This window comes from Panthera leo, chromosome C2, assembly GCF_018350215.1.
Source record: "Panthera leo isolate Ple1 chromosome C2, P.leo_Ple1_pat1.1, whole genome shotgun sequence".
In the NCBI taxonomy this organism is placed as follows: Eukaryota; Metazoa; Chordata; class Mammalia; order Carnivora; family Felidae; genus Panthera; species Panthera leo.
The window spans coordinates 111,910,254-111,933,336 of NC_056687.1; the positions used below are offsets into that span (position 1 = coordinate 111,910,254).

Below are 23,083 nucleotides of genomic sequence, written 5' to 3' on the forward strand. Positions count from 1 at the left end.
GACCACTTTCTCCATTCCAGCCAGACTGTACCCATAAGCCCCTCCCATATAGAGATTTCTGAATAATTTTGTTTCTAGATTAAACAAACTTAAAAAAAAACTTTTGACATTTATTTATTTTTGAGAGACAGAGAGACAGAGCACAAGCAGGGAGGGGCAAAGAGAGAGGGAGACACAGAATCCAAAAGCAGGCTATAGACTCTTGAGCTGTCAGCACAAAATCTTATGTGGGGCTTGAACCCATGAACTACCTGAGCTAAAGTTGGATGCTTAACTGACTGAGCCACTCAGGTGCCCCACAAACTTTTTATTAAAATGGAATGGTACACTAAGATAACTTAAGAATTTTCCCAATACAGGAATGCTAGCAAACTATAACGAAAATTTTTTCAAATGTGTAGTTGAACACACGGAAAGAAAGTAAGATCCTCAGGTGCTAACTATATACAAAGTAGAGAAAACAAGAATTGTAAGTGAATGGGTGCTGTGGCTGTGTGGTAGGAAACTGGGGCAGGTGACAAGCCCTTGGACTCGTGTGAGGAAGGGAACTGTACGTGAAATCTTGACCTTAATCCAGAACATTAAAATGACTGTACCTTCAAACCAGAACACCCTTAGGCTCAGAGGGAGAATGCATGAAGACTTTCCTAATGATATTTGGCAGTGGGTGGCTTTAAAGTAGTTAATTTCCAATTCTCAGCTTCCTAAAATTGATCTTTTATAGAATATCTGAGATTTTTAAAAATGCTTATGCCTAAAGTGAATCCATCTGGCATATGCTGGTTCTCAGTGTACCTCTCTTTTCATAATCACCCTTTCCCAAATAATAAAAGACACATTTTATGTTTCCTCTAACAGTGACCTTACTAAGGGGCTTTGGCCAAAAGTGTAACGTTCTCCATGTCAAACACAGTGGCCATGGGAAGACTGATGATGGTGTTGGGCAAATGAGTATTTAATGACTGGTTAACTGATCTTTTCAGAAATCAGATAGTATCTAAATTGCTCTTAATTAAATTGAAGCAGGATCTACTTGGCATTTAGCTTAACATTAAAAATAAATATTGATGACAGTGTTTTCTGCCATATAACTCAGATTAAATTAGTTCAATTATATGTCAATGCTGCAACAATTCCCATCTACTTACTTATGTAAACATGAGTTTTCAGCATTTATAGCTATTCAACTTATAATTATGAATAAACCCAGTTTCATATTAGAAATACAAAACATTCATCAATGGATAAATTCATAAACTAATTTTAAAAAGACTTGCACATAGAGCAAGTGTGTGTAATAATTAACAATATGTTATTTTGCTACTGGCTTCCAAAAAATAGCTGTAATAATAGCTCAAGTGATGAGAAAATAATAATACTAAGAGCCTTATGATTTCAAGAAATACAAAATGAAAATATAAATTTGTAATCTGATTTTGCCCTATGGAGATATGTTAGGGTAATCAATTAAAGATAAAGAATTCTGACTTCAATCCATTCTGAATCATTTTCTCTTCATTCCAAATCTTTTTACATGCTCTACTCTCTAATGGAATGTCTTATGTATGTATGTATGTATGTATGTATGTATGTATGTATGTATGTATTTATAGCTACCAACAATTTTTAAATTCCAAGTACAGGCTAGGAACATGTTCTGTTTGGCCAAATACCAGGTTCGGTAAACCTACATTTATGCTGCCAATGAGTTCCAATAGGACCCTTGGGCTATAATGTAGGGACTGAAAAGTGACAACTGAATGGACTGAAAAGTGACCACTGAAAAATAACAATGCATTTCAGAGTTTAAGTATGATTGCTTTAGTCAAAAAGTAGAATTTTACTAAAATTCAACTTTGCCTTTATCTAAATATCTAGCAATGCACATAATGGCACTGGCACATATATTTGGATTTGACCCTGAGTCACCGTAAAGGTACAATTGGTGATGTTCCTTACATAGACAAGTGTATAAATATTTCATTCCAATGACTAATGACTACATTCTATTATTTACTCTATAACATTTAAGTTCTACTCTTCTATACCTAATTGGCTAAAGAATGGCAAGATAACATGACTGATACTAAAGACGATAATGTAATGAGCTTGTAAAGAGCATCAGAAAGTACTATACAATTTGTTCAATTTACCTTGCATAATTTAGATTTGTTCTAGTTTGTCAAAAAGTGACTTTCATGCATTTTTTTCCCTCTGTATGGTCTTTAGACTGGAATACAATGCATCAGATTACTACATTCATAAGGAAATTTTACATGTAACTCTCTATAGTGAAAGAGTGTTGTCCTTAGTCAACTTTAGCCAAGTTTCCTGAAGCCTGTATCATGTATTAATATGAAATAAACAAAATATGCAATAAAGGCTAAGGAAATGTTGATGTTATCATGTATTCTATATGGAAATATACCTTGGCTGACATTTTAATGACATATAAAGATTTTTTAAAGATTTCTGAACTAGTTGTTTTGGCCTATATATACAGCTTGCTCAGTTTCAGGACATTTTGACATGATAATATCTCATATCCTGTAACTGATATAGCAACTACCCAACTAGACGAGGTTTTCATGGGTTAAGCACAGTTAACTAACTTACATTTCTTTTTCCAACCTAATTAAGTCAAAGAGATAAAATTCCATGGGGAAAAAAAAAAACACAAAAGAGGCCAAGGAAAATTTTCCAATAATTCATCAGAGTTATTTACAACGCAATTATACATAAAAACAGTTATTTAAAAATGAACCTGAAAAATGTTAAACTCCTGGTAAATTGGGAGGGAAAGATGTCAAATACTCCACAAGTGTAAATCTTATGATGTGAGTTCTTAAATCATTTTTGTTTACTCATTGGCAGCTCATGTTTTCTCCAAGGAAACTAATTAAAAACTAAGGAACAACTTGGGATGGCAATGTTTAAGAATGTTAGTGCTACTCAGCTTAAAAGTTCTAACTGGTATAAAAACAGAAGAAAATTGACCTATAATTTTTTTAATGTCAAATCCTATTAAGACAATATTAGTGACATAAAATTTTATATTGCCGTATTTTTATAATTATAAAAGTAAGCAAAAGTTAAAATCCAAATGCTAAGGAAATGAATAAAGTGAATAAAAGTCCTCCATATTCCCCCATTAGTTTCTGGCTATCCAGTCCTTCAGATTTTTTTCTATACATATTACTAATAGTGTTTTATTCTATTTTACAGAAAGATATCAGACAATACAGACTGCTCTCAAATTTGACATTTTTCATTTATCAGTGTATTGTGAACATTATTTCATGCTGCTAAGTTTAAGTCTATCTCATTATGTTTAATGGCTTCATGTTATTCCATTAAATGGGTCTATTATAGTGCTTCTCTACTGATGAAAATTTGAGTTCTTAGCTATCAAAACAATATAGAAATGGAAGTGTCTGGATGACTCAGTTCGTTGAGCATCTGATAGCTCAGGTCATGATCTCATGATTCCTGAGTTTGAGCCCCACATCAGACTCCATGGTGACGGTGTGGAGCCTGTTTGGGATTCTCTTTCTCTCCCTCTCTCTCTGCCCCGCCCCTGCTTGTGCTCGCTCTCTCTCTCTCTCTCTCTCAATAAATAAATAAATGAGTACTTAAAAAACAATATAGAAATGTACATATGTTATCATACTTTGACACTTATTTCTGAAGGATAACTAGATGTGAAAATGTTATGTCAAGGATATGATCACTTTAAATTTAATAAATATTTCTAAAATATTATTGAATTAATGTACTGACTATAATAACCAAAGCATTAAAATCTCCCTGTGTTTTATGTTTGTTTGGCAAGTTTCACATATGGAAATTGAATACATAAATTTGTATAATCCCATACAATTTATATACAAAGAATATTATCACTAATTGGTAAACTCTCATGTTTTGATTTATATTTTGTCTTCCAAGCTTTATTTACATAACATTTTGCTTATTAGATTGTTCTTTTTTAATATTAACATATTAGTATTAATGTAGACAACATAGAAGTCTTTCACATTTATCTTTGTGTTCTAAGCACAAAATATAATGTTTGGCATATACTAGGTGTTCAATAAATTCTTATTGTATAAGTTAATGAAAATTATTTACCCTTACTTATGAATAAAGAAAACAAGGAAACACTAAATGTTTCCAAAAGAGGGTGAAGCCAGGTTTCTTGCTGGCCTACCATAATTACTTTTCTTTCCATTGCACTGCACTTAGTTATGTGAAATATATCTCTAAGGGTTTATGCTGTAGATTTTGTTTTTTGGTAGTTGAGAGGCATCTAGCCCATTAAAAGGCTACATCTTTGGCTGCTACCTTTCTGTTTCCTCTCCAACTCCTCTCTCCCTCCCCATGTATACAAGTACTACTGAACAAGCTGAAAATATGAAGTCATGCCAGGATTTGTTTAAAAAGCTAAACATTTCAGTGAAAGATCTTCCTGAAATAAGAAACTAAGGATAATTTTCATGAACCTCCAATAAAGATCTGATAATGTTATTCACGCTGCAATTTGAAAGTGAAGCAGGAGGAAAATCAGCCTCGCTCTGCCACTGCATAAATCATTCCCCTGGGAGTGAGAGAAGTGCTCAGAGAATGGGAAATGGGAAATTCGTGACTCTTCCTGACGAACGGTTTGGTCTAGAGTGAGCTGCAGTCGTGATTTTCCAATAACAGCCTCTCCCGAAACCAAGATAAATTCCAATTCAAAAATAATGCCTTTATTGTGTTCAAAATGGTTTGTTTTGTGTAAGACAGTTTATTAAACTGCTGAAATTTGTCATCGAAAACAGGGTTTTGTACAGATAGGACTTGGTAGGATCTTGCTACCGGGAACTGACATGAACTAGAATGTGGATCCCATAACTGATTCTAAGGGAGGAAGAAACTATTGATCTAAATCCTCTGGCAGGAAAATAACACGTTTTAATTGAAGAAAACAAATACAAGCATACTCCTAGAGGCATTTCAACCCCCTGTTTCTTTCCTGCCATATGTATTTGATTATGGAATATGCTGTAAAGGTAAACTAAGAATCGATTAGCTTAGATGTCATCAGTGATAATCAATGGGCTTCCTAGCATTAGATAGCAGGTGGTGCAGAATGTGCAAACTGGGAAGCCTTCATGTTCCACCACAGCAGGGGTTCTCTCCGGCGAATGTTTCCCTCACTCCACCATCCCCGTGTGTTTGGCAACCTCTGGACCAAAGTTTGGTTGTCACAACTGGTTTGGGGTGAGGGAGCAGTTGCTACGGCATCTACTGTGCTGTTAAACATCCTATAATGCGCAGCACAGTCCCCATAACACATGATTATCCAACCCACATGTCAGCAGCACTGCTATTATGAAACCCTGTGCTAGGTAAATGGACAAAATTCCAGGTATGTCTTTGTAATATACTTTTGATTCAGAGTGAGATGATTAAGGAAAAGATAAAAATGGCTTCAGACATGTATTAAATTGCAGTTAAAATTACACCTTTAAGTTACTTTAAATCATATTTACAATGAATGGTGGATTAACGTTGACTAACATCGTTTAAATAATGCTATGAATGTAGGGTAACAATTCAGTAGGATCAATTTGCAGGGTTTTGAGTAAAATTTAGTACCTGCGTCTTACATAAATTAGGTACCTTTTTATTCAGACTTTACAGCAAACTTCCGGAAAGGGAGTTTTTTTACTATCCAGAATAGATACATAGATTCCTCTGAAAACTATGGATACCAAGAAGATTGGGCTCAGTTTCCCAGAAACTTTCTGTAGAATATGGTCCTAACTGGTTCTTTATTAGGTGTCCTGCCTTCAACTTTGGTGCTGTAGGTGAAATTAACATGGCTTCCCTGACCACAGCTGCCTGGATCAGAAAGAGGGGCATGTGCCATAGGCCTAGTCTCACCAAAATATCAAGGTGGCAGTTAACATAATAGATTTAGTGATAATACCTTTCTGCTCCATTTTGATGTAAAGTTTTTTTGTTTTTATTTTATTCCAGCCAACAGAATTATAATTTGGCTTTAATAATTTTGTAAGTTGGCTTCATACATTTTAGATGGACTATTATATTTCTTAATCTTAATTTGCTTTCCATTTTATCATGAGTTTTTACGCTTTTGTGTGGGCTATGCTGGAAAGAGAGTAGGGCAACTCTTCCTGAACAGCTTGGCAATAATTCTGCCTAACAGATGCCCCCCATGGGAGCAAGAGGCAACTCAGTCAAATGCTGTTTTGTAAGAAGGATAAACTCTAAGGTGAGCAAAAGGTTAAGTCTCTAAGGCCATCATATGCTATTCCTAAAGCTATTTGTGAATCCCAGGAATCCTGAGACTTCGGTCACTCTGGAGCCAATCAGACAAATCTACCTTACATTTCTGTGCATTCTTTCAATTTTCTTAATCACTGAAGATGCAGAACTTCTTCTTGTAACTCCAAGAGACTTCTTTTGTAGGAGCTGAATCTGCAGAACTGAATTTGAGAACTGGAACCCACACAAGTCCTCTGCTCTGTGTTCAGACCATACTGGGCCTAAATATTTTTCTGCACACATCCTAAAAATTCTGTGATTGAACACACTTTCCTAGTCATATGTAAACAGTACTAAGAATAAACAAAAACACTTAGCTACTGCCTCCACAAAAACTTATCCCTCCTAGACAAGAGTACGGAACAACTAAGACAGTATACTAATCAGACCCTGAGCTTTCTCAAGACTTGCTTAAAGAATGTTCTCTCACCTTCACTTGCTATGTCCACCAATCCAAAGTCATTGCATCATAAACTTTGCCTGATTACAGCTGTTTTCTTACCTTTCAAGATTCAAATGATAATGATCCAACTGAGGCCCTAAAACCTTAGATTTCCTTTGACGTTCCCCTCTGAGACACTTTTAAGGCTCTGTCAAGGTAAAGTTCTCCCTTGCTGTAGCAGGGACCATATACTTAACTTTGCTTGGCCACCGTACTTTTCATGTGGTCTTTGGAAGGCAAGTAATAGCCAAGTTAAGATATTGCAACAAGGCTAAAGAAGAATGAGGGGCCAAAAAGATATAGATCTCATAAAATCTATAGATCTCATAAGCTGCTAGGCCTTCTTAAAAAGTGATTTATACCAGAACTGGTTTCTAAGAAAAGAGGAAGACTAAATAACTGATTATCCCCTGTGACCACCTCAAAGGTGATTTAGGTGTTTATCAAAATAGTTGTTAAGTCTCCAAGAAAGAAGAGAAGTTTATAAATACTTTCTTGAAGCTGGCATTTCATGGACACAAAAATCTCACAAAAACAATATATTTGACTGCACATGGAACCAGAAGAAGTCCTGGTATGTAATTATAAAAGCAAACATATTTTGACTCACCATTCTTTTAAATCTGATTTAGTGAGCATTATCCTTTCTCTCCCCCTGGATTACCAAGTGAAACTAAGTGCTATTTCTTTCTGACCATTCCTTTATGTCGCAAACCTTTAAAATATCCAGTCCTATAAAATGATCAAAACTTTGAGGTTGATTTTTCTTTCCCTTCCAGCTGGAGTTTCCTTTGGGATGATTACTTTCAGGAGGAAGAGAGGGCACTCAATTGTCTTTCCCTCCTTCTCACTTACCTCTTGTTCTATGTAGCATCTCTTAATCTAACATCATCAGAGTGGGTGGGGTTGGGAGGGGAGTAAAGTATGAAAGAAGAGGTAAGGCAAGTAGGATAACTCATGCTTGACAGATATCATCATGATTTTGGACAATGCAGGTATTTAAAGCCAACTTTTTTTTTACATGTTGGGCACTTTTGTGTGTCTTCTGAAGATTTCTCTGTGGAGTGCCTTTTTCTAAAACTCCGGTGACATGGCAGTATCTTTCCTTTGTCAGGTCTACCTTCACCACAGAGGATTTTCTTCTGGATGGACACCCCATATCCCTTTCCAGATGATATTTTTTACCCTAAAAGGCAACCCTTTGGGGGTGGATCACAAATAATTCCAGAATGACATTTCTACTTGGGATCCATATGTAGAGTCACCATGGTTAACCTACATTTGACCTACTTTCAGAGAAAAAAGTAACTTCCCAGTTTCAGCCTTCATTCAAAGATCACTTGAGCTCTTTTAGGCATGAGCCACAAATCTAGGGGGACACGAATAAAGCTTCTAAGTAGTCCCTTCAAAACCTCCTTCATTATACTCATGGTGAGAATCAGACACTGTCCAAATCTTCCCTACTACAGGATTGAGATTCCTAGCATGTTGGTAATACTCTCAGAATTTCTTTTCACAAAGCCTTCTCTTTAATATAAAATTTCAAACATTTCAGTTCTTAATAAAGGTGTAGGGCTTTAAGAGTTGTGTTGCCAGTTTAGGGATATTTTCATTGTAAATCTTACATGAGGTATAACACCTACTTTGGAATGGAGGAATGTCTAGCACATTATATTTTATCTTGGTGCTTTGTCAAAATGTCAATTTTAACATTCTGTTAGATACTGAAAAAATTTTCAGAGTAGTTCTTCTTACATGTATTAATGCAATGGTAAATAAATTAATCCCAGATAGAATCCAGAGGCATATTAATTGAGTTATACTCCAGTCAATTGTATTTGATCGCAGCAATGCAAGGATGGCTAATATTTGGAAATCCGTTCATTTTTTCTTCATTTTATGTCATCAAAGATTGCAACTAAAAAAGCTTTTGCTAGAATTCAACTTTCTTCCTAGTACAAAATTTTAATTAACAAAGATGAACACTTTCTTAACATGGGAAAAATGTATTTCTGAGAAAGATGGATTGTGCTTAACTGTAAAATACTGAAAGCAGCTCTGTGAATATTACCAATAAATTTAATATTGATCTGTTAGAATGTTCAACTTAATTAGAAAAGAGAAGAGTGGGGACGCCTGGGTGGCTCAGTCGGTTAAGCGTCCGACTTCGGCTCAGGTCACGATCTTGCGGTCTGTGAGTTCGAGCCCCGCGTCAGGCTCTGGGCTGATGGCTCAGAGCCTGGAGCCTGTTTCCGATTCTGTGTGTCCCTCTCTCTCTGCCCCTCCCCCGTTCATGCTCTGTCTCTGTCTCAAAAATAAATAAACGTTAAAAAAAAATTAAAAAAAAAAAAAGAGAAGAGTGGGGAAAAAAAGAAGAGTGGCATTAAAAGTGGAAAGGAGAAGATGAAATTATTTGCAGGAAGTTTGAATATATACCTAGAAACTCAAAGAGCAATACCTGAGAAAATATAAGATATAATAAAAAGAACTTAGTAAGATAGGTGAATTTAAGAAGAAATAGTTTTTCTTTATATGAAAAGGAAATAACCTATCCTGATATCTTAGGCAGTTCAGGCTGCTATAACATAAGTGCCATAGACTAGGTGGCTGCTTACAGTTCTAGAGGCTGGAAGTCTAAGATCAGGGCACCAGTATGATCAGGTTCTGGTGAGAGCTCATTTCCAGGTTGTAGACAGAGGACTTCTCATTGTATCCTCACAGAGTGGAAAGCACTAATTCCATTCATGCGGGTCCTACCTCATGACTTAATTACCTTTCAAGGTCCCACCTCCTAATAACCACCACATTGAGGGTTTGGATTTCAATATTTTTCACCATGCAAACCGACACTGAATATATGTAATACAGCCAAATAGAATTTTTCTCTAAATGCCTCTTATCTAAAAGTATATTTAGCAATCTAATGTTTTAAACAGTGGTATCTTGACACATCAAAGGCATTGATTGACTAATTTCACAGTCAAAACTAATGCTAAAAAAGAAAACAAGATTTTTTCTCTACTAGATGCCTCTTTGATATTAAAAACTTTAGCATTCTTTCAAAGTTAAGTAAGAAACCTCTTTAATTGTTATGTCAGAGTTTTTTACTTCTACATATCATATCTTGAGCACCATTCCCTATTGCTTTCATATTAGATGTACATGTATAGTTTTAAAAACATTGTACAATATTTATCTACTTTATCCTTTTTGGTACTTCACTTGTACTGTGGAGGATAAGAATTATGTGGTTTCATCAGCTACAATGAAAAGCATAACATTTTAGCAGATTTCTAAGGAAAAAATAATTAAAGAATAGTATTAATTCTTGGCCTTTGTGAGTTATAATACCGAGTAGACCCATGTGTATTAACTTCCTATGAGATGTTTATTGTGTTCCTATTAACATATCATTTTGGTAATCTTTAAATGCATTATTTATAAAAATATGTTTGTGGCTTTGATTTGGCTGCATAGTACCCAAACTAGCAAAACTTGAACATAATTATAAATTGGAATTCAAAGTAGTTTTTATTTATTCATCTGGAAAGTAAAATTGCATATATTAACAATAATGATTCAAGCTGATGTGATCTTCAGTTAAAGTTTTTCTGTATAATTAGAACTCATATTTTTGTATTTACTTCAAATATAGAGTACTTTTAATTCAGATAAAACTAGAAAACACATCACACTTAGTACACCCACATAATTTGTTTTTTTATTATACTCTTTTTAGTGCAAATTTCTGTGACATGGAACATGAGAAGAAAGTGCCTCGATCCTCAAAAGTTCTTTAAGAAAGTAAAAACTGCTTTTAATGAGGAAGCAAAATGGATTAAGAATCAAGTATTAAATGAATTCATGTGAGCAGGAGGACCTCTGATTCTGCACTGATCTCAATGTCTAAAGAGTGAACTTGGGCATGTAAGTACTGAGCCTAGCCGCAGCCTTGGACCTGGAAGCTCTGGAATATACAATATGAGGTCTTTCCTGTGTAATGTTTTGGAAGGAAAGACAGTCAGCTTCCCCAAAAAGTCCAGGGTATTAAAACATATCATTAAAATATGCAAACATTTATAAGTGTAGCTGTTAAAATTATTACTCCACTTACCTATACTTAAACTTGCTTTTCTAATAATTCCTTTGCTTTTTTCCACATCTTTTGCTTTTTTAAAGTTTATTTATTTGGGGGGGGGGGAGAGAGGCAGAGAGAGAGAGAGAGAGAGAGAGAGAGAGAGAGACAGAGACAGAGAATCCCAAGCAGGCTCTACACAATCCGTGTAGGGCCCAATAAGGGGCTTGAACTCAGAACCACGAGATCATGATCTTAGCTGAAATCAGGTGTTTTACCTACCCTCTCTACTTTGGGTTGTAAGATCTTTATGACAATCTTTCTGAACAGTCCCCTCTTTTAGTTATATTCATATATCTCAATTTAGAAATTGGACAGGCAGATTAAAGATCGGTGGATTAATTTTAATTTGCTTAAAAGAGGAGTTCGCATGTGTCCAGGTATTATTGGAGCATTCACATACCCATTTGATCAAACATTAATAATTGATGTTTCGGTACTTGCCTTATATATGTCAGGCATCATGCTAAATGCTATACACACTATGGTAAATATGATAGATGTGATTTCTACACTCATTGAGTTTTGGTCTCTTGAGACAGACTTATATTAAATATCTGTGCGTGTATATATATATATATATGTATGTATACATATATATGTATACATATACGTATATGTATATATATGTATGTATACATATATATGTATACATATATGTATATGTATACATATATATGTGTATATATATGTATATATACATATATATGTATACGTATGTATACATATATATGTATACATATATATGTGTGTATATATATATGTATATATACATATACATATGTGTATATATATATATGTATATATATATATATATGTATATATATATATATATATATATATAAAAACAACAGAAGGAGACTCTTTTTGATGAGTCTAATAGGAAGATCCAATTCAGGGAATGTTGCTTTATTGAAGTATCTTTTAGTTTAGAACTGAGGATAAGCAAGAGTTTGCCAAGCCAAGGATGTGGAGCTGAGCATGTCAAGCAAAAACAAAGGCTAAAAGAAAGAAAGAACATGGTGCCCATGAGGACCTAAAAGGCCAGGAACTGTGGTATAGTGAGCAGAGAGGGAGATTGCCTGGTGGTAGGACTAGAGGGAGTGGGGTTCAGATCATAAAGAACCCACAAGGCCAGGTTAAGGATTTCAGCTTCTATCCCGAGTTCAACAGGATGCCATTTACTGCTTAGGGTTTTGAGTAGAATAATAGCCATATTTTAGAAAAATTAGTTTGACTTCAATGTGAAAAACAATGAGTGAGAAGGAGCAGAAGCAAGGAATCCAGTTAGGGATTTGTTGTAATAGTCTGGATAACAATCCAAACTGACATATCTTAATGGGGGCAGGGCTTTGCAATCCCTGTGCCTAACACAATAAAAGACATTAAAATAATGGATTAAAGAATTAATAAAGGAATAAGTTTGTCTGGCCTGAAATTCTAATGAGCCATTTGCAAGAATTCACTGTGAATACCAAGTCTAATAACTACATACATATCTTTGATATCGATTAGGAGCTTAACTCATCATCATATAAACTTTTAGAATTCCTATGGATTACCATAGGAAGTTATTACCGTAAATCCCCAAAAGTAAGAGTTCCCCCCAAAATTTTTGTGTGTGTGCATGTATGTGTGTGAAAAGGCCTTCACTGCATAAATTTTTTTTCTATCCATCTCTTTTTATTTTATATGCACCAATTCAGATAAAAATTACATCTTGAAGAGACAAGAAAAAATATAATCATATAATATCCTAGAGAAGTGATTCTTAAATCTTCCTTTTTTCCCTCATTAATCATTTGATAAAATATTTTGTGAGTTCTTGCAACCAGTGGGACATAAAACCTAAGTTTTGAAGGTCAGTGTGTTTGGCCCTGGGAGAGCTTGGAGGGCATTGAGGCTGCTCTTGGAGAAAAGACAGGAGGGCAAACAGCCGGTGGACATACAGCATGGAAATGATCTGAAGAGCACCAAGGTACACAGTGGGGAGGTTAGCTGCTCATCTCAGAGTATGTCCCAGAGAGGCAGTGCTTATGGAGAGGACCCTCCAGAACTAAGGACCTGGCAGGAAGCATTTCCCTCCTCTGCCCCTCAGCATAAACACAGAGTACCCTGTGGGAACCTGTGGGCACAGATACTCACTACCTAACTTGCTTACACTGGCCCTGCTCTGCCATCAGAACCACTCTTTCCAGTCACATTTGCCTTAGTCTCAGCCCCTTCCCCCAAAAGACTGCCCCAAACCCCTGCCAACACGGGAGTTTTGTGAGGTGTCGATTCTGGAGGCAGAGGACAGAGGTCTCATTTCACAAGCACACCAGAGCAGATCTACTTAAAATGCACCATATTCAGGCCAGGCCCCAAACACTCCCCACAAAAGAGAGACTGCAGATGACTGGCCTGAACTGCAAAGAGAACTGCAGGTGACTGGCCTGAATGATGAAGTTCTCAGCAGAGCACATACCGCACACATTGGAGATACTCAAAGAAGCACCAGACCCTGGGGAAAAGGGGACACTACACTACAGGGCACTATAGGAACTCTTCTTCATAAGCCTTTACCCTCAAGAACAGGAGACATAGCTGACTTTTCTAATGCAGAGAAACAGGCACAGAGACTTAGACAAAATGAGAAAACAGAGAAATATGTCCCAAAGGAAAGAAGAGGGCAAGGCCATGGCTGGAGACCTAAGTGAAACAGATATAAGTAACATGCCTGATGGAGAATTTAAAACAATGATTATAAGGATACTCATTGGACTTGAGAAAAGAGGGGAGGACATCAGTGAGACCATAACACAGAGATAAGGAATAACATAGCAGAGATGAAGGGCTTAATAAAAGAAATAAAAAATATGCTTGATGGAATGAATAGCAGGCTGGAAAAAGCAGAGGAATGAATTAATGACTTAGAAGATAGAGTAATGGAAAGTAATTAAGGCAAACAAAAGAGAGAAAAAGAATTATGCAAAAGGACAATAGACTTAGGAAACTCAATAACTCCATCAAACATAATAACATTTGTATTACAGGCATCCCAGAAGAAGAAGAAGAGAGAAAAGGTGGCAGGGAACTTATTTGACAAAATAATAACTGTAAACTTCCCTAATCTGGAGAAGGAAATAGATATCCAGATCCAGGAGGCACAGAAAACCCTCAACAAAATCAACAAAAGCAAAATTTTATTATTCCAAAAATTATTCCAAAAAAATAGAAGAAGGAAAACTTCCAAATTTATTTTATGAGGCCAGGATTACTCTGATACCAAAACCAGATAAAGACACCACACACACAAAAAGAGAACTACATGTCAATATCTTTTATGAACAAAGATGTAAAAAATCCTCAACAAAATACTAGCAGACTGAATCCAAAAACACATTGAAACAATTATTCACCATGATCAAGTGGGTTGCAAGAGTAGTTCAATATTCACAAATCAATCAATGTGATACATCACATTAAATAAGAGAAAGGGATAAGAACCATATGATTATTTCAATAGATGCAGAAAAAAACATTCGACAAAGTACAACATCCGTTCATGATAAAAACCCTCAACAAAGTAGGTTTAGAGGGGATATACCTCAATATAATAAAGGCCATATACGAAAAACCCACAGCTTACATCATACTCAGTGAGGAAAAATTGAGAGCCTTTCCCCCAGGGTCAGGAATAAGATGGGGATGTCTCCTGTCACCACTTTTATTCAACATACTACTGAATGTCCTGGCCACAGCAATCAGACAACAAAAATAAATAAAAGGCATCCAAATTAGTAAGGAAGAAATGAAACTTTCACTATTTGCAGACAACATGGTATTCTATTTAGAAAACCTGAAAGACTCCACCCAAAAATTGCTACAACTGACAAATTCAGTAAAGTCACAGGATGCAATATCAATCTGTAGACATTTGTTGCATTTGTGTATACCAATAATGAAGCAGCAGAAAGAGAAAATAAGACAGTCCCATTTATAATTGTACCAAAAATAATAAGATACCTAAGGATAAACCTAACCAAAGAGGTAAAAGACCTATACTCTGAAAACTATAAGACAATGATGAAAGAAATTGAACAACACAAAGAAATAAAAAGACAGGGCACCTGGGTGGCTCAGTTGGTTAAGCATCTGACTTCACTCTGGTCATGATCTTATAGTTTGTGAATTCGAGCTGCACATCGGGCTCTGTGTTGACAGCTCGGAGCCTGGAGCCTGCTTCGGATTCTGTGATCTTCCTCTCTCTCAGCCCTTCACCTGGTCACACACACTTTCCCTCTCTCAAAAATAAATAAACATAACCCAGTGAAGAAATGGGCAGAAAACATGAATAGACACTTCTCTAAAGAAGACATCCAGATGGCCAACAGGCACATGAAAAGATGCTCAGCATTGTTCCTCATCAGGGAAATACAAATCAAAACCACACTCAGATATCACCTCATGCCAGTCAGAGTGGCCAAAATGAACAAATCAGGAGACTATAGATGCTGGCGAGGATGTGGAGAAACGGGAACCCTCTTGCACTGTTGCTGGGAATGCAAATTGGTGCAGCCACTCTGGAAAACAGTGTGGAGGTTCCTCAGAAAATTAAAAATAGACCTACCCTATGACCCAGCAATAGCACTGCTAGGAATTTATCCAAGGGATACGGGAGTATTGATGCATAGGGGCACTTGTACCCCAATGTTTATAGCAGCACTCTCAACAATAGCCAAATTATGGAAAGAGCCTAAATGTACATCAACTGATGAATGGATAAAAGAATTGTGGTTTATATACACAATGGAGTACTACGTGGCAATGAGAAAGAATGAAATATGGCCCTTTGTAGCAACGTGGATGGAACTGGAGAGTGTTATGCTAAGTGAAATAAGCCATACAGAGAAAGACAGATACCACATGGTTTCACTCTTATGTGGATCCTGAGAAACTTAACAGAAACCCATGGGGGAGAAGAAGGGGAAAAAAAAAGAGGTTAGAGTGGAAGAGAGCCAAAGCATAAGAGACTCTTAAAAACTGAGAACAAACTGAGGGTTGATGGGGGGTGGGAGGGAGGAGCGGGTAGGTGATGGGTATTGAGGAGGGCACCTTTTGGGATGAGTGCTGGGTGTTGTATGGAAACCAATTTGACAATAAACTTCATATATTGAAAAAAATAATAAAATAAACATTAAAAAAAATAAAAAAATTAAGAATTAAAGAAGAAATAAAAAGACATTTCATGTTCATGGATAGAAAGAACATGGATAGAAAGATAATATTAAAATGTCTATACTACCCAAAGCAATCTACACATTTAATGCAATCCCTATCAAAATACCACCGGCGTTTTTCACACAGCTAGAACAAGCAATCCTAAAATTTGCATGGAACCACAAAAGAACCTGAATAGTCGAAGCAGTTTTGAAAAAGAAAAGCAAAACTGGAGGAATCACAATTCTGAACTTCAAGTTATGTTACAAATCAAATCAATGTATATTATAATCAAAACAGTATGGTACTGGCATAAAAATAGATACATTGATCAATGGAACAGAATAGAAAACTCGTAAATAAACCCACAATTTTATGGTCAATCTTTGACAAAGTAGGAAATAATATTGTATGGGAAAAAGATATTCAACAAGCGGTGCTTGGGAAAATTGGATAGCAATATGCAAAAGAATGACATTGGATCACTTTCTCATGTCATACACAAAAATACATTCAAAATGGATTAAAGACCTATATGTGAAACCTGAAACCATAAAAATCCTAGAAGAGAACATATGCAGTAAATTCTCTGACATTGGCCTAAGAAACATTTTTCTAGATATGTCTCCTGAGGCAAGGTAAACAAAGCAAAAATAAACTATTAGGATTATGTCAAAATAAAAAGCTTCTACACAGTGAAAGAAACAATCAACAAAACTAAAAGGCAACCTGTGTAAATAGGAGAAGGTATTTGCAAATGACATATCCAATAAACGATTAGTATACAAAATATAAAAAATATAGTATATTAGTATACAAAATAAAGAACTTACAAAACTCAACACCCCAAAAATGAATAATTTAATTACAAATGGTGAGAAGACATGAACTGACATTTCTCCAAAGAAGACATACAGATGACCAACAGACACATGATAAAATGCTCCTCATCACTTACCATCAGTGAAATGCAAATCAAAAGTACAATGAGATATTACCTCACACCTGTGAGAATGACTAAAATCAACAACACAAGAAACATCAGGTGTTGGTGAGGATGTGGAGAAAAAGGAACACTTGGGTACTGTTGGTAGGAATGCAAAGTGGTGCAACCACTCTGGAAAACAGTATGGAGGTTCCTGAAAAAAGTTAAAAATAAAACTACCCTGTGATCTAGTAATCACACTGCTAGGTATTTACCCAAAGAATATAAAACAAAGGGATACATGCACCCCTATGTTTATAGCAGCAGTATTTACAGTAGCCAAGATATGGAAGAAGCCCACGCATTCATTGGTATATGAATGGATAAAGATGATATACTATATAGATACAATGGAATATTATTCAGCCATGAAAAGAATGAAATCTTGCCATTTGCAATGACATGGATAGAACTAGAGAGTATAATGCTTAGTGACGTAAGTCAGTCAGAGAAAGACAAATACATATGATTTCATTCATATGTGGAATTTAAGAAACAAAACAAATGAGCAAAGGCAAAATAGAGAAAGAGAAAGAGAGGGAAAGAGAAAGAGAGAGAGATCAAGAAAAAGACTCTTAAGTATGGAGAACAAAGTGATGGTTACCAGAGGGAAGGTGGGTCGGTGTATGGGTGAAATAGGTGATGGGGATTAAGGAGCGCAGTTGTCATGAAGAACACTAGGTGACTAAAATAAAAAAAAAAAAAGAAAGAAAGAAATCAGTTCTATTGCTAACAGATGTGAAATGCTGGGAAAATTGTAAAGTCTCTGGGTTTTGAGTGACAATCTGTGAAGTATAGATGACATTGATTTTTTTAGTAAGAATTCATATTCCAGCAATATGCAAATTCCATAATTCCATTTTATTAATAAGTTGCAGAATGGTGTGTACCTCAGTAAGACTCAACATCAGAAAAAATAGTGCATTGAGAAATAACACAACAGACTATTATCAGAGTCGCCACCCTTCATCTATATGAAGAAGTATAAAGGAGATGTGGGAAAATGTGTTAAAGTTGAATATCATAATGGCAGGATTTTCGTCAACCTTTTCTGATTCCCAAAATGGACAAATTAGTGATCCCAGTAAAATGAAAGTGTTGACTCATTAACCCAAGATTCTGTCATAAGCCCACTGGCCTCAAACTGTTTCCTCCAAAGTACTGTCACACTTCTAGTTTCTCTTGGCTCAAAGCAGAGGTTCAATATACATTTATTGAATAAATAACCAACACACCACCTTCCCCTTAGCTTACTGGCACTTGGATCTTTAAAGGTGAAAAATATAAAAATTTTAAATATGACAAAATACACTATCTTAAAAAGTGCTTGCTTTATTTATTTATTTATTTATTTATTTATTTATTTAGAGAGCACAAGTGGGAGAGGGGCAGAAGGAGAGAGAAAGAGAGAGAATCCCAAGCAGGCTCCACGCTCACCACAGAGCCTGACATGGGGCTCGATCTCACAATTGTGAGATCATGACATGAGCCAAAATCAAGTCAGACACTCAACTGACTAAAATATACTGGTATTTTTAACAGATTAGGTAAAATAAGTGACACGTGAAGTCTGCTTCTGAAAAATGATAAGGGAAGATCATATGATTTCAGAATGATAATTTGGGTGATGTTATGGAGGGCAGGGTTAGAGGAGCAGGCACAAAAAATGAAAGCTATTAGTGCACATATTAATTACTTCCACATTTTCTTCTAGTTAATTTTGAAAATTAGTTTATTAAAAAAAGAATAAATAACAGCTATCTATCTATCTATCTATCTATCTATCTTTATATCCATATCTCTATCCATATCCATTCAGATCATTATAACTATTCATCAGGGTCCTAAAGAGATGCTTATATCAGATGCTGACCACTATGCCAGACTGGTGTGCACTGGACAAATAACAGTGATTCTTCTGGGATGATCCTTGATAGAATTTTGATAAATAGAGAGATTATTCATATCAAATGCATTTTCATTTTTTACCGGTCTTGGATGAAAAGGTCATCTCATTCCCCAGAGCTCTTTATCCTGCTAGGTGAATAAGGAATAGATGTTATGAATAATGGAGAATGAAAGCAGTTAGGAATATATCTATATATTATTAGTCACTCATTATGTATGAGCTACAACTGCATTTTCAAAATAATACGAATGCAATTAATAGACCCCAACAATGGGGAATTTGAATAAGAAACTGAAGTATCATGTGTCCAATGTTTGATAGCAAAATCAATCTAAGGGAATTATTTATTTTGGTAGTTGGTTTTGACAGCCTGAAAGATGTACCTTTTGTTCTTTTTTTGAAGTAAAATTTAAAATGTTCCCAAGTCTGGCCAACTAATCTGCTTTGGTGGAACAAATGTCAAGATGCCATTCTTTCCATTCCCTAAAGTAATGTTGACTACATGAACTGATATGTGTATTAACAACTAGTCTTTCCTTAGAATCACAAACTACTCAATTCAGACAGCTGCTACCAAACCAAGGAGGCTGCAAGGCAGTTGCTCCTCCAGCAGGCCCAAATCCTCTGTGCACTTCTGATCAGATCCCATAGAGCATTTAATGCCAATTCCTAATGAGCGGGATGAGGAAGAAAGCAATGAAATCAGAAAAACAAGACGTCATCCACTCTGGGTTTTGTTCTCTCACATTCTCTGACCATTTATTGTAGTTTTGTTCTTAAGATTTAGTTTGCTTAATTGGGAAGGACTTGCTTGCCAACATTATGCTCTATTCTCCAAAGGCTTGCCTTTAAGCTTGCTCTTAAGTACATGATGCCTGGGGTTGGAAGCCTGAGTGAAGAACAAACACTTTTGTCTTGGCTTGGTATTTTACTTACTGCTTTATATAGGCAATCTGACACCCAGAGTTAAGCCTTAGCAAACCTTCACTTTAACACATGTTAATCTTCTCCTTTAACTCAACTGTAGAACTAAAAGCTCAGCCAATGAAATTACCACCTTTGGCAGTCATGTATGTGTAAGTGTTTGTGTATTTGAGAATGTTTATCTTAGGCTGGTTTTTACAGGCATTATAAATCATGACTATGGTTGTAAATTAACAAAAATAGTTTAGTACTTAGAGGACAGAATTTGTACACTATGTACCACAATTATGTAGAATTTTTGAAGAAACACAGGCTTCATTTAGTTGACCATATTGGGTGCCATTTGAGACTATGTCTCCCTCTGCTTTACATGCTTTCATTTGTGACACGAGTTTCTAACCAAAATTAATCTTTCCTTTCTCTTTTCTCCTATAGGCACTTTCTTGTACCTCTAGCATTTATAACCTGACTTACAATATTATTATTTGTTTCTTTGTCATTCTCAGCTCTACAGAGTAAACAGCTTGGTGTAAAGCATGCACACATAAACAGCTTGGTATAAAGCAGGCACAAATAAGAAAAACACAGTAATAATCTCAGCCATGCCATAGATCACATAAGAAGAACACAATAATTTTTAAGTTGAATAATTTGTCTAAGACATCCGATTTAAATAGATTTCTCATCATTTTAAAATTTGCATACTAAAAAAGAGCCCATTTAAAGTCTATAGTCAATATTAAAAAATTCTTATTTTTCATTCATGAATATTCATATATTCCTTCTCTGTACCAGACCCTAAGTGAAGTTCTAAAGGGGAAAATATAAAACACACTAAATTGTCCAAATGCTAATAAATAAAACAAATAAAAAACTGTAGGAAAACCATGAGGTGCTAAAAGTATTATACTGAGTTAAGGTCAGGTAGGTAAGATTAATTTCCTTGGTGATGTAAAGTGTTAAGACAGTCTTCTCAGAGAAGATGAAATTTGAACTGGGTCTTGAGGTAAATCCAGAAGGATAAGAAAGATTTTGCCAAATAAACAAGAGTATAGTTAACATTGATGTATACAAAAGTCCAGGAGAATGAGTAAATAAATATAATTTATGAGATTAAATAAGGTTGTCTATAAATAGTGATGGGATTCTCTGGATGAGGAGGGACCAGACATAAAACTGGACCATTTTAAATCTGTTCTATAGGTTTCAATGGCTTTTAAATAAAGATGTGATGTGGTCTAGCTTCATAGTCTAGTATGGACAAAGACTGGAGAAACAAACGATAAAGTCACAGATCCCAGAAAGGAGGCAGGAGATGAGGGAACATGAGAGGGTGATGGCAAGAGGCCTGGAAAATATGCATCCATGAGATAGCTCAGTGTTAAAACTGACTGACTAGAAAATGATGGAATATAGACAGGACAAAGTCAAAGACAATTCAGCAATTTCTACCTTGAGATCTGGTGATCTCTTCCCCTTTCTTTCAGGAGATACGGCTGAGTTGGTAGTTGGTGGATAAAAATTAGTTTGGCACATGAATTTCACCTGCCAAGAGGGTGTTTGTATTAAAAATCTATTATTTATTCTAGCCAAGCAAATCTTATCTCTTATCTCCTGTTTCTGACACATGTCTCTTCTCACATCACATGGTTTTGAAGCAGACATCATCTATATAATGGACATTTTCCTGTGGCCAGAATGGACTTGTTAGGGTAATATGTTCCTAGGATGGGCCACTAAGAGTCTATGTTTCTACAGAACTGAGAAAGCAAAGTAGATCTCTTTCTGGATGATCTGAAACTGAGAATGTGTAAGCTTGGTGACCATTAGCTGTCACATTCCAACATGTGGGTTAAAGAGTACAAAATGCTGGTTGCCAGTGTGAGAGAAGGCATAAACAGACACTCAGAGTACAGATGAGAGAAAGAAATTTCCTGAGTTTCTCTGAGGACTCTGGCCTCTTGTGGAAGCCATAGCTTCCATCCTGTAGGCTCCTTGAAATTCCCCAGTAATCACTCCAGTAAGCCTCTCTTTCTTCCTTTGATTTTGCATAAGCTAGACAGAGTCCATGTCTGTTGTTATTTTGTTCTTTAAGCTAAAATAGTCTCATACTATGTTTGAATGATGTTCAATATACAAAGAAAAATATTCAGAAAACAATGTTAAGACTTGTAGATTAGACACCATCATCATAGATTTGGGAGCTGAGGCTCTATGAGTAGATGAAAATGTCCAGAAAGAGCAAGTATGGTGAAATGAGAATAGGCCTAAGGACAAAACCTTTGTAACTACAAAATTTAATGGTAAACATAAAGAGGGAGAGGTTTAGCAGATACGAAGAGGATAAGTATGAAGTAGTTTGACAAAAGCCATAGGAATTTCAAAGGAAAAGGGAATTTAAAATATGAAGTATGGATAACTCTGCTAAATATTACCCGGAGGCAAACAGGATGAGGACTAATAAAAAGTTACTGAATTAAGCAAAAGAATGATTATTGTTCACTTTTGTTAGATATAGACAGTTTTAATAAAATGAGAAGGATGTTGCCCCAAAACGGATAAATAATGAAAGAGAGAAGGTTGCTTTTGCAAGATGTGTGGAAAAATGGAATAGAAACAGGCAGTAGTTAAAAGGAAAAAAGTGCATTCAATCCAACACATATTTGGTTTTTAGTATGTGCTAGGTACTAAACTAAGCTAAATGCTAAGATAAATTTTTTAAGCTTATGTATTTATTTTCAGAGAGAGAGTCCACAAACAGGCAAGGGGCAAAGAGAGGGAGAGAGAGAATCCCAAGTTCACTCAGCTCTTTCAGCTCAGAGTCTGACACAGGGCTCCATTGCACAAACTGTGAGATCATGACCGACCTGAGCCAAAGTCAAGAGTCAGATGCTTAACCGATCGAGATGCCCAGGAATCCCTAAATGCTAAGAGAGATATAGTTTCTGACTACAATTTATAGTTAAATTTCGATTATGAGCCCATAATTTAAAGGACTGGGAGAGGCAGAGTTAGCAAAAAAGGCTTTAATTCCTGAACAGTTACTAGGTCATGTTGTATTTGATGTCTAAAAAACATATCAATTTTGTATGCCTGTGCATGCACATGTATATGAGAACACACATACAAAACACATAGAGACTGAGCTAAAAC

General features: G+C 35.7%; 1 long non-coding RNA gene across 1 annotated transcript in view; it reads left to right on the forward strand.

Moving 5' to 3' along the window:
* Nucleotides 1-23,083, forward strand: part of LOC122229454 — an 89,159-nt gene that overhangs the window by 48,961 nt on the left and 17,115 nt on the right. The window contains exon 5 of the long non-coding RNA XR_006206995.1: nt 10,515-10,702. This is a non-coding gene — a long non-coding RNA (uncharacterized LOC122229454). The remainder of the gene's footprint in view (nt 1-10,514; nt 10,703-23,083) is intronic.